The sequence below is a fragment of the Peromyscus leucopus genome, chromosome 9 (genome assembly GCF_004664715.2).
Source record: "Peromyscus leucopus breed LL Stock chromosome 9, UCI_PerLeu_2.1, whole genome shotgun sequence".
Classification (NCBI taxonomy): Eukaryota; Metazoa; Chordata; class Mammalia; order Rodentia; family Cricetidae; genus Peromyscus; species Peromyscus leucopus.
This window is the reverse complement of record NC_051070.1, coordinates 105,868,215-105,880,677: the sequence shown is the minus strand read 5'-3', so window position 1 is coordinate 105,880,677 and position 12,463 is coordinate 105,868,215.

Genomic DNA, 12,463 nt, shown 5'->3' with positions numbered 1-12,463 from the left:
GGCTCAAGAGAAAGCAAAGGCAGAGTTCTACTTCAGGTATTACTTGAAGATGATTTCTAAGATTAGAACCGCACTGTGTTTATTAATAAATAAGAAAGAATGCTGTGCTTATCTGGGTATGGGCTCTTTTTCTGTGGCCCTTCTCTCATTTGCTCAGGGTATCTAAAGCATCTGAGCTTTGGGAGAGATGAAGGTTGGAATCTATGGTGAAATGCGAACAGTTTATTCAACATCTTCAGCATCCTACTGATCTTTATAACAACCCCAGTGCCATACTCAACAACTTAAGCTCCTGCTTTGCAGACAGAGAGACTGAGTCCTGAAGGACTTGCCCCAGGACACCAAGTATATGAAGACTCCAGCAAAGCTTATCTGTTAGTCATGGCTAATGCCCCTCATGTTTTCCATGTAGCAAAAGCTAGAAAGATAGAATCATGCCCAAAGGAGACAGAAAAGTGTGGAGAAGGGACTCCAAGCATGATTTTGAAGATACCAAGAAAACTTCATAGGCTTTCCCAAAGCAATGGGGGATAGTCTCCATGACAGGCCCCGAAGATGAGCCATGGGCAATCCCAGGTTCATAAACACCAGAACTATAGTGAGTTCTGACCTTTGAAGGATGAATCTGTTTAGATTTTGGAGATGTTGGTCCACTAGGGAGGCCAAGTCATATGCTGAAAAACTCAGGGCTTAAGATGAGGTGTGATCTAATGACTTACTAGCTGGATCACCCTAAGTATGTCTGTGGACCTCTCAGATCCTTCCTCATTCAGAAAATGAAAATAACACCTTGTATTTCCTACTGCATTTGAGGGGATTCGCCCTATGTTAGGCAACTCCTCTTCATCACCCTACCCATGAAGAAGGCATGTGTGTGCCAGGCTGTTTCCTCCCTCCCAGCAGTCAGAGGTGTTGAAGCCACATGGAAAATGTAGATTTCACCACAGAGCTTTCCTTGTTTGAATGAACTGAATCTTTATTTTTCTTTTACAAGCAAAGAGCTTTTCATTAATTTGTGACAGACCATATAATATATTCCGCAGTGTTCTTGTTTCATTTCATTTTCTGAATTTCCAAGAAAGCTTCATAATTTGGTGTGGTGAAGGGTCTCGTGGAAAGAAGAAAAGTGAGAAGTAGTTTCTTTTCAGCTAAACTTTAGTTTAAGGGTTTCATAAGGAAGAAGTACAACTGGCTGTGTGTGGGGTTTTCCTTAAAGGTCTACATCTAGACTCTTTTTAGACAATGTGAGGCTGGCAAGAACTCCACTCAGAAGTTCAATGATATAATAAACACTTATTTATTTTATTGTGGATCATTACTCACCAGTTACAGCCTTAGATGGTAGGGAGGGAAATGAACAGTCACTGTAACTCCCTAGAAATGTGAAGCAGGAAAGTCAAGCTCATGCATTTGGAATATTATTCTGGGGCAAGAGAGAAGAATCCTACAGACCTGGCTGATTAGAAAGGAAGGAGCAAGATCAGAAGGAAGCCGTGAGATCATGCTAGGAGGGTGAGGGGCACTGAGAGCCTTGGCCGCCCAACCCAACATGGGCTTCACAAAGCTATTTCCGTATAATGGAGTGATGGAACACATGCAGGGGAAATCCTCCCCAGACTAGCTGGGGGGAGGGCAATAAGCCGTGTTTCCCTGTAGCTTTGTGACCTAGATTAAGTAACTACCACACCTCTGAGAATGTTTCCTCACCCACAAAGTAGGGCTTGTAGAAGAGTCCTTACTTTGGGGAAGGTGTTTCAAGAAGATGACACTTGCTGGGTGACTGGCCATCCATAAGTGTCACTGTGACTATAAAATGGAGGACAGGGGTGCAGATTGGGAGCTGTTGATCAAAAATGCAAAATTTAAGTTAGATGGGAGAGATACATTAAAGAGGTTGACAATGTCTAGTGTGATGACAATATTTACACGATGCATTCCCAAAGTTTTAAGGGAGGGTTCCAAGGCAGAAAGAACGGGTTTTGCAATAGTCTCTTCTGCCTAATGGGCGGTGACACGTGAAGACAGGTTGCTTCCTCCTCAGACATTCTTTGGACAAGTGGTTCTCAATTCCAGTTCCACATTCAAATCAGAGAAGGTGTAACATGTGCTAAGCCTCCCAGCCTCACCGCTGGCATTTTTCCAGAATTCCATGTGTGACTTCAGTGTGCAGCAGGGTTCAAGATGCCTGAGTTAGGAGCTTCTAAAGCTGTTGCTCAGAGTTACTCAAACGAGGGGAGGCCAGAGCTACCAAAGGAGTCCAAGGGAGCTGGATCTGAGGCCCCAGTGTGGTCTCCCCGAGCCACCCAGCAGTGAGCTTCTGCTGCTTCTTTGCATGGGTTCTGATGACTCTTGGATGTGGACAGCAGCCTGGTGACCCCAAGGCCCTGCTCCTGTATTGCTTCCCACCATACCCAGTTTCCAGTGATTCCTTTTGCTCTGACACTAAGGACCCCCCATTATAGATCCTCCCTGAGGCCACTGGGCACGGAGCTCCCTGCACCCCTGACCCAGAATGCCGTTAGCATGGGAGATAATCACTCCCTCCACGTGCTCATCCCTCGGCCCGAGGCCAGCCCTGGACAGAGACTCCCATATATAGGCAGGAAGCGAGGCTAATGGCGTCTTCTTCTTCATCTCTCCGTGAGCCTGTTCCCCACTCTGCTACCGAGACTGCAAGGTCTCTTTCCTGAATGGCGCACTTGTCACTCCAGAGCCAGAGCCACCTCTCTGGCTATTTGGTGTCCTTCTCCTATCACTGTCAGACGGAGATACCTACTCATATCAGTGTGGGAGGGGGGGGGGTTCCATGAGTGTTGCTAAGGATCAGAGTCACAGAAGTGAAGGACCATGTCTGTCGGTTCCAGCTACTGTATAAACATAGACAGACTAGCCCAGGTAGTCTAGAGGACAGCCATTTATTTCTTTCAGTTCTGGAAGCTGAGCGGTCAGAGGTAGAGCTACTGGATTGAGTTATAATGACAGCTCTGAACTGGTTAGTGTTTGTCAACTAGAGTCACCTGGGAAGAGGAAACATCAGCTGAGAAATTGCTTCCATCTGACTGGCGTATGGGCATGTCTTTGGGGGCATTTTCTGGATTGATAATTGATGTCGGAGGGATCAGCCCACTGTTGACAGTACCACCCCTGGACAGGTGGCCCCGAGTTGTATAGGAAAACAAACTGAACCATCCAGTAAACACTGCTCCTCCAGGGTCTCTGCTTCAGTTCTGGCCTCTGGGTTCCTGCCTTGGCTTTCCTTGATGATGGATGAGAACCTGTGAGCTACATAAATCCATCTTTCATCAAGTTGGCTTTGGTCAGTGTTTGTCATAGCAACAGAAGCCAAGGTATGACAGGCTCTCAACCCAATTAGCAGACAGCTGCCTTGTCACCGGGTCCTAACACGACAGAGAGAAGTCTAAGTTTCTCCTAAGGACATCAATTTCATCCAAAGTTCTATCCTCATGAACTCAAGGAACATTGAGTACCTCCCAAACCCCTTCCCCACAAGCCCCCATCACAGGCCTTGGGACTTCAACAAATACATTCACTGTGGAGCTTGGGGACATTGTGGCAGAAGAGCAATGGGGAGACCCAAGTGACTCAGGAGAGTGGTGACATGTTTGGGCTGATGAAAGGGGTGTGGCAACAGCGTTTTGCTGTCAAATCTGTCATCCAGGCTCACAGAGGCAGGCATGTAATTGCCATGAAGGTTGAAGATGAATTCAGGATTGCCTGGTAGGACCTCTTCGTGCGTGTGCCCCTGAGTTATGTGAGGACAGAAAAGCATACTTTCATTGGAGGAAGTGAGGGCCAGTGAGTGACTTTATCAGGTTCCTTACCAATGGCTTCCTGGATGGTCCAGCACTTACTGACCTGTCTCTGTGCCCCCAGTCAGCGGTCATTTCATGAGTGCTGGTAAGTACTGTGCCAGGTACTTCATGAGGAGCAAGGCATGCTGGATTCTGTCTTAGCAGAGTTCACAGCACTGGGGATCAGGTAGACAGCAATCATGCAGAACACGGAGAGGAAGTATGCAAGCCTGGGGGACTGCCCGGCACCTTCCCCCTGGGGTTCCCTGATGAGGCCATGAAAGAAGTACAGGAATAAAGTGAGCGAGAATCCCTCCCCAACTCATGACTGCCTCAGGCCCAGCTGGTCCCACTCTGTAGAAGACAAGGACCAGACAGGTACCAGCTGGAGTCTACCTCTCCCTAAACTGGCCGGGTGTGGAGGGTTTCTTTCAGCCCTACTTGATGCAGCAGTGAGGATGGCAAGGTTATTTCACATATCCACGTGATAGAACGGTTTTCAACCTCGCATCATTGCTTTCAAGCAGGAAAACTCGGAGGCTGAGTGTTCTTGGGTCTGCCTGAGTTACAGAAGAGACAGGCTCAAAGCAGTTAAGGATCTCCACACCGTATGAACCTTCTGTCCTTTTACCCACGATCTGAGTCCTACAGCCTTGGGCAGGAGCCCTCTCAAGGTCTAAGTATTCTATTGATTAAATGACCCCTTTCTCAGCCTCCCCAAGACCCTCTCTACCAACCTTGGCTTCCTCCCCGGTTCTGGCTTGGCCTCTTGCTTTTTGCCCTAGGCCCGGCTGACTGGCTTTGTTCCCTATGATTCTGTTTTTCCATCTTTACTGTGGAATTGGAGCCAGTACTGAGGATCACGCACAGGAGCTGAGAAGCGGAGCCCCTGGGTAGCGTGGAACAGGCCTGAGAACTACTTTGCTGGCTTTGCAGGCTCTACAGGCCATCACTGGGAACTCTGTTCCAGATCATTTGGCCCTAGGGAAACAGAAGTCAGAAGCGAGCTGATGGCCAGAGCCCCAGCTTTGTGTAGAACCTGCAAGCTGCTCTGGCCTTCACTGTTGAAACAAAGGGGATCTTGTTTTGCCCAAAGGTATTTATCGAATTCAGACGTGTGTGTGTGTGTGTGTGTGTGTGTGTGTGTAGGTAAACATACATGTAATGAGCTACACGACCACAGAAGAAGATTGTAGATGGTTTATTATTCCCTGTCCAAGTTGATAATCTGCCGTCTTGACCATATCAGAATGTCTTGGCAACTATAAGGCTCAACATATGTAAGGTCCTCAGTAACACTGGCCAGAGATCTATGAACAAGAAGCCGTGATTCCAAATACCGACAATGACAGTGGCAGCACTTTAGCGTCACACACTGGTGCCCATATGTGGTCTTTGTCCTGACACCCTGGAAGCACTGAAGAGAAACCTACCCATGAGAAACTAAACAATGCCAATGCCAGAGGAAGGTCTTGTCTGTAGAACAAGGCCCTGTCTTCCAGAGGGCCAAGCGGGGAGAGAGAGCAGAATTTTCAACCCGAGGAGCTAGCTCTCTTTTGACCTTGGCATGGCATGAGAAGAAAATGGACACCATACAAAGAGAATGAGCCTTGAAACATGACTTTCCTCCCCTGAAAGGCAGCCCAGGAAATGATGCCCCTTGCTGCCAGCATAAACATTTATTTGTAGCCTTGGCCTTGGGCCACCAGTAATAAAACATAAAACACCCAGAGTCCCAAATCAACAGGCAGAGAGAGCCAGGGACTGCGGTGGGTTCCAGTCTGGCCTGAGGATTCTGTGGACACTGATTCCTTTTCCTTTTCCAGATCTCTCCCATGTGTCTCTGAGGGGACGTTTGTGCATAGGACAAGCAGGATCAGGGCATTTCAGGTCTCTACATGAGGAGAGGGGGACTAAGCTATTGGACAAGTAGCATAATCCCAGGCATTCCCCAAATCACTGGGTGTTTCTGGAAATTGAGCAGCCATCGGTAGGCAACTTCTATTCCATGAGTTCTGTGCTTAGGATTACAGTTTGGAAATGTGGGAAGGGCAAAAAGTATCAAAGCCACTGAAGGGGTGACAGTTGCTTTCCTGCTCCAGTCAATGGAAGTGGCCCCAGTATTTACAGAGTGATCTTCATGTGGCTTGTTGTGCTTGTTCACGTCATCTATTTCTGTGCAATAAGCTGCTCCAAATGTAGAGATGTAAAATATGTATCTTTCTCTTCCATGTTTATGTTAATTGATGGGGCTCAGCTGAGTGGTTCTCTCTAATGTACTATAGGTACGTGTATCCATGGCTGGATGCATCCCTACTTTTACCTAGGCTAGACTTCCAAGATGGCCTTTTCACCTTCATACCTGGTGCCAGACTGAGATGGTAGGGAGGACTCGGGCTAGCCGGAGCTACTCTCAACCTATGGCTCCACAGGGCTCCTTCACCACATGGCTGCTTCAAGAGAGTTGGCCGACTTCTTAGCAGCTGTCAAGCTTGGTGTGGATTAGATGCAGATGTGAGTAATGGGAAGCATGGCTTCCTGGGAGCCATCTCTGGAGACCAACTACTGCAAGTAGAAAAAGAGGACCATGGTTGAGGGGAATTTGTAGACACTTGTTTCTTCCTGCACTTGTCATGGAAACAAGAAAAAAAATGGCTAGTAAGATTCAGTGGGCACACCACCTCTGACTGGCAGGTTAGAACTCCTGGAGCCCTGAATGTCCTGGTCGGATACCCCAGTGCCTGGGTCAGCAGCCATCATGCTGTTCTGATTCATCGTTCTAACATTTTTCTTACTTGCTTCCATACAACTTACTCTTCTGTTGTCATAGCAACTCCCCAGGACTGATCCTCGGCTCTGTCTTCTGTGTCCCCTCCACTTCCACTGCTGTCGATGCCTCTCTTTGCTCCGGACATGGACTCTGTGCCTCTCAGAACAACCCTCGCCAGATGCTGCTCTTTTCTTCGCAGCCTTCTGCAGTAGATACAAAATGTCACATGCAAGTTGGAGGCCCAGGAGGAAGACAATGCGTCTACCCTCATGAAGTCAAAAGTCTTTCATGGGAGTCTCTCTCTTTGGTCCCTAAGCACCATGAAGTGTTGTATTGAGATTTTGGGTATTATATGTAAATACAGTTTATATAACATACAATTCACCCTTCTAAAGTAGACAGCGCAGGGGTTCTTAGTGTGCTCTTTTTCTCCTCCCAAATTCCTAGTTTGGGGGAACAGTTCTCACGCCTCTCCCTTCAGCCTCTCACTTCACTTTCTGTTCATGAGCTGCTGTCAACTAATTCACACACTGACCAGGCCTGAGGACTTCCAGTCGCAGGAAACATTGATTTCTTTTCTAACTGGAACATGCTTCCCATTCCTTTATGTCAAGTCATGGCAGTCCTTTAAACTGGAATCTTGAGTAGATGTGTAATTACTTAGAAGAACAAAGCAGAAGTCCAGGAAACGATATCACAGGCATGAGCCTCTGCCGACTCTATCTCTTGAAACCCTCTGGAAACATTAGGAGAAAGAAAAATAGAAAAATGAAAGCCACATGTGACGAAACTAGAAAACAGGCTCACACCTTTGAGCCTCGGGAAGTGATGCAAGTCTCACAGCCGCAAGATGGGGAAGGGACATCTTTCCCTTCAGACTGACGAGGCTGGGACCCAGAAGGTGCTTAGTGCCACGTGACTTGTGGTGAGCAGAGAGTGTGCAGGAATACACAGACTTTTAGAAACTCTTTTAGAAATGTGGCGCCGTGGCATATACCAAGAAGGAAAATGTGCGGTAAAACTTCCAGAACAGCAGAAGGAAAGGACATAACATCAGGCAGATAAAGAGTTAGGCGTAGATCATCAAGTCTATGTATACATAAGGATGTTAAGGGCTTACGCTAAGTCTGGAGGAGCTCCTGACCAGACACACAGGTAGATGTCAGGGAAGAGCACTGATGAACAGTCTTTGACAGGCAGCTGAGAAAGGAAGGGCAGACTTCTGTAATGGGTAGCTCTTCCAGCTTTGACCTTGAAACACTGCTCCTAGAGTGACAGCAGGTAACTGTCATAACCACACCTGCCTATGACCTGCCCTGGGGTGTGACTGAGAGGGAGCCCCTTAAGACTCCAGATGCATACATGCTGACCCCATCTGGATACCTTGTGGTCACGGAAGGTGGATGACAGACCAAGCCAGAATTCTCTGCTAGATCTCTCCTGGTTCCTGTAACCAACCCCTATTAGCTGTAAGTTACCCCAGAAATAAACCTCTCTTGATTACCAGATAAATTACATGGAATTGCCTCATTAATTATAGTTATAGACTTGCTTCACCTTTCAGTAATGACTAAGAAGAGCCCAGTGTCATTTCTATGTGAAGACATTAACAGAAGAAAACAAAAAGCAGGAAAAGATGACTCAAAGGAAGAATGAGGAAGACACAGCTGGAGCATTGTGTCACCCAAAGAAATGAAGGCTCCCCTATCCACAATATCAGTAAAAGTAAACATCACACCTATGAAATAAGGGCTTAAAGCAAAGGTCTGAAGGCTTGAAGAAGAAAATATAAGATAGCCAAGACAAACTTTAAAAGATAAATTTGTGGGGGGGTTGGTTAGGGGAAATAACTCAGTGGCAAAGCCTGTGCTTAGCATGCTCAAGGCCCTAGGTTCAACTCCCAGCACTACCAAAGCCCCCAAATAAAAATAAAGTGAACCGATGCCTACCAGTTACACCACATTAGCCTGGTGTCGTAGTGAAGACCTAGAATCCCAGTACTTGAGATGGAGGCAGGAATATCAGGGATGCAGGGTCATCCTTGGCTACATAGTGAGTTTAAGGCCAATACAGGATACAAGTGACTGTCTCCAAAAAGGAAAAAAAAAAAAAAAAAAACACTGGATACTATTGAATATGTAGGCATTAAAATGCACAGAATTGATAAAAATGAAGCAAAATAGAATGAAAAAATAAAGATTTAGTGCTGTCGAGGTAGCTCAGCAGATAAAGGCATGTGTGATCCCCAGGGACACTCAGTTGGAAAGAAAGAACTGGCTTATACAAGTTGCCCTCTGACTTTCAAATATATGCCGTGGACACACACATTCTTGCTCTCATGCACATACACAAATACGTTCTCTCTCTCTCTCTCTCTCTCTCTCTCTCTCTCTCACACACACACACACACACACACACACACACACACACACACACACACGAGAGAGAGAGAGAGAGAGACAGAGACAGAGACAGAGACAGAGACAGAGAATAAAATAAAAAATAAAGATCTAAAATGGGTTGGAATAAGCAAGATTTGAAAGAGAAAAATAGATTTTTCTAAAGACAAGCGTAGGAGAAACAAAATTAAAAAGCAAGTTTTAGGAGGAGAAACAGCCCTGAATTAAGGGAGCCACTACGTTTGCCTGAAGTGTTATCACCCAGTAAACCTTTGTCACACAGTAAATTGAGGGACATGGTAACAGGGACAGAAGAATTAAAATGTTAGTGAGGAGCTGATTGGTCATCCAGATCCTAACAATCAGTTCAATTCCAAGAGGAGAAAACACCTTTAAACTAACGGTAACCTGACGATCAGTAGCTACAGAATCGTTTAAAGTCAGAAGGCATCAGAGTAACCTCAGAGAAAAGCCTGAGTTACTGCATTATTAAACCCAGGGAGCTATCATTGAAAAACAAACAATAGTTCCACTAAGAGTCAATTTTATTACATTCCAGACTCTAGAGATCTTTGTGTATATTACATCATTTAATTACCTTAGTAATTCCCTGAGATGGGTGCCTCACAGGTCCTACATCTGAGGTTCCCAAGATCTAGGGAGATAAGAAACTTCCTTAAATCCACGGACCTGGAAATAATAGAACTCAGTTTTAAAAAACAGAAACAAAACAGTAGTCTCATGCTAGCTCTTTCTCTCCTAAGCATTGTTCCATGTTTTCAGTCTTGTAAGAAACAGGCACCCAGCTGTGAAGCATGTACCAAAAGATACCGAACTCACTGTAAGGACTGAATGGCACACCACAGAAAAAAGGAGCAGCTTTGCACATGACGTTCATTTAGCATAGGATGAGCACATCGTGGCTGTGGGCAGAACTGTCCTCTGGTGAGGTGCATCAGCTGTAGGCCATGGCTAAGGTAGTCCAGTGAATGCCTGCTGGTATTCATGACTATGTGCAAATCTCTACTTCTTGAGTATGAGGTGAACCAAGAAAATAAAGGAAGAAATATAAGAGGATGACATTTCTAAAACTTGGTTACAGAAAGAATATGATTTCTATCTTGTTCATTTGCTTGTGATTTTGTTCACTGGGAGCTCTGAAGGAAGCAAGCTGCCATGTTATAAGTTGTCCTATTGAGAGGTCCCAATGGCAACAAACTGCCAGTCATGTTGGAGTGAGCTTAGAACAGGTTATTGTCCAGGAGAATCTCCTCGGACACCATGAGGACAGGCTGGTGAGGCTTCTTGAGTCACAAACATTCTGCTAGACCCTGGTGGAATTCCTGGGTCACATGAATGGTAAGAAGCCCTCGGGTTTGGGAGGCAATCTGTTATATAATGATATAGAAGATTCAAGCATCATTATGTCTAGCGTCAGTAGCATAAAAGGCCCTTTCAGACCCGCTGTTCTGCAAAGGCCAGCCTGGTCTCAGAGAGGGACCTGTCAGACTGTACACTTGTGTACACAAACTTGTGTTCACATGCATATGTGCACAGAAATGTGTGTGAGAGAGAAGATGAAATCATCATTTATCTCCATTAACCTACCACCTCAACCAGAGTAATACTGCACATACATTCTCCTGATGGAGAGTGTATGTGTTTGTGTATGTATGTGAGAGGTGAGTATCAGTATTTGACCAAGGTAAGAAAGATAGGAACTACAATAATTGAGTCATGGCTTCCACATAGCTACTGAAAATATAATTAGACTTTACCAAAAACTGAAATAAAATAAAAAATAAAAAAATAACTTTTATAAAACAATACTACATAGACAATTAGAAAATAGCAAAAATAAAAAGGACAATTATAGTCATTGATAGTACAACAATTGTAACAGTTCAATTAAATTTCATTACCTTTTTCAGGGTAGCCTCTGATTTTTTTGCACAGTTGCCTCCAGGGAACACAGCTTTTATCTTGCACATCACATTTAATGCTTTTGTATCATTGGCAGTTTTATCTCTTCATAAATTTCATTTTTACTGTCTGATCACATCCCATTGTATGTATGCCTAGCTTCTGGGTTGTTTCTATGAGGTAGGAGAGGAGTCAGGCTTAGTTTCTGCTGAGAACTCTTAGGCCCCTACATGGGCCTACACATTTTTCTACAAAGCCTTCTGGTGGGGTAGTCTCTTGGAAGAGAGTTGGCCATGTGTTTGTTTAAAAATTAATTTAAAATAAAAAGTAAATAATAAAATAGCATGAGACTAATTAATGCTAATGAATTTTGTTTTGGAGTGAAGAATAAAGAAAAGAACGTTCTAAGAAATAACAGCTCTTGGGATCAAAAGTGACTCAGATTGGCCAGTTGTACTTATATCCAGAGAAAAAGAAACGGCACACAGAAACAGTTGGATTGGTACGGCTGTTTTTTGTTTACATGGCAAATATTTCCCTTGTTTGGCAGCTCAGTTCAGTCTCTGGCTGGAGGCTCGGCTGCTGTGATTGGCTTAGACACAGTTGCTTGATTAGAAAAGTTTGCTCATGTTAAGCTACAGTTTACTTGCATAGCGAGATTGTTTACAGTTCCTTACGTGCAGGGGGTTGTTGGGCCAAACTTTATCTGTGGAGACAGGTTTAGGCCAGGACTAACTGTGAAACACTTGCTTGCCTTCCCACACCCAGGGCAGGAAGGATAGTTGATTAGACACTGCTCAGCCTTGAGAGAAACAACTCACAAGGCTTGTAGGTTTTGTTCTCTGATAGCTGATGAAAGTTTGCCTGTCCCCTAGTGCCCATGTCCATGCTTTGTAACGAAGGAAACGATTGATTCCTGCCGAGGTTTATGGATCTGCTGCCTCTACCTCCATCCAAGTTTTGTTTCGATCGGTAGTCTGGGCCAGTTCTCTGAGTATGTTGTCGAAGCAAAGTAACTCCTACAATAAGATCTGTCTATCCTCCACTAAAGTACCTTCCCTGGGGTGGGAAGGCCTGGGCATTGCATCCAGGGGATCTCCCAGGCCTGCACAGCTCAGACCTTTCTCCTTCACTCAGTGTTGAGACCGTCTAGGTTTCAGTCCCAGTCCTCTGACCAGGCTGACTTTGGACTTTGTTTCCTTTCTGGCTCCTTGACTTCCGGACTCTGACTCTAGAATGACGCCCACAGTTAGCTCTGGACGTCGTCTCAAACCTTTCATATCCTGACAAAGTCATTTTCTCTGGACTTGGGCAGGGGAAATCTCTAATCTGGTCTCCAGAGCCTCCTAGGACATGGCTTCTCAGAGCGGATCCACTGGGGACTCCTGCCTGCCTCAGCAGGGTCCCAGGAACAGAGGAGATCGCCTTTATCGGTGAATTAAAGGTTTCATTTAGTCCCTGCCTGAAGGCGTGTGCAGAGGGACGTTTTCTTGGGCAAAATTAATTATTGCGTCAGAAGTAAAAACACACTCTCATGTTAGTCTTGGGGAGAGTGCAGG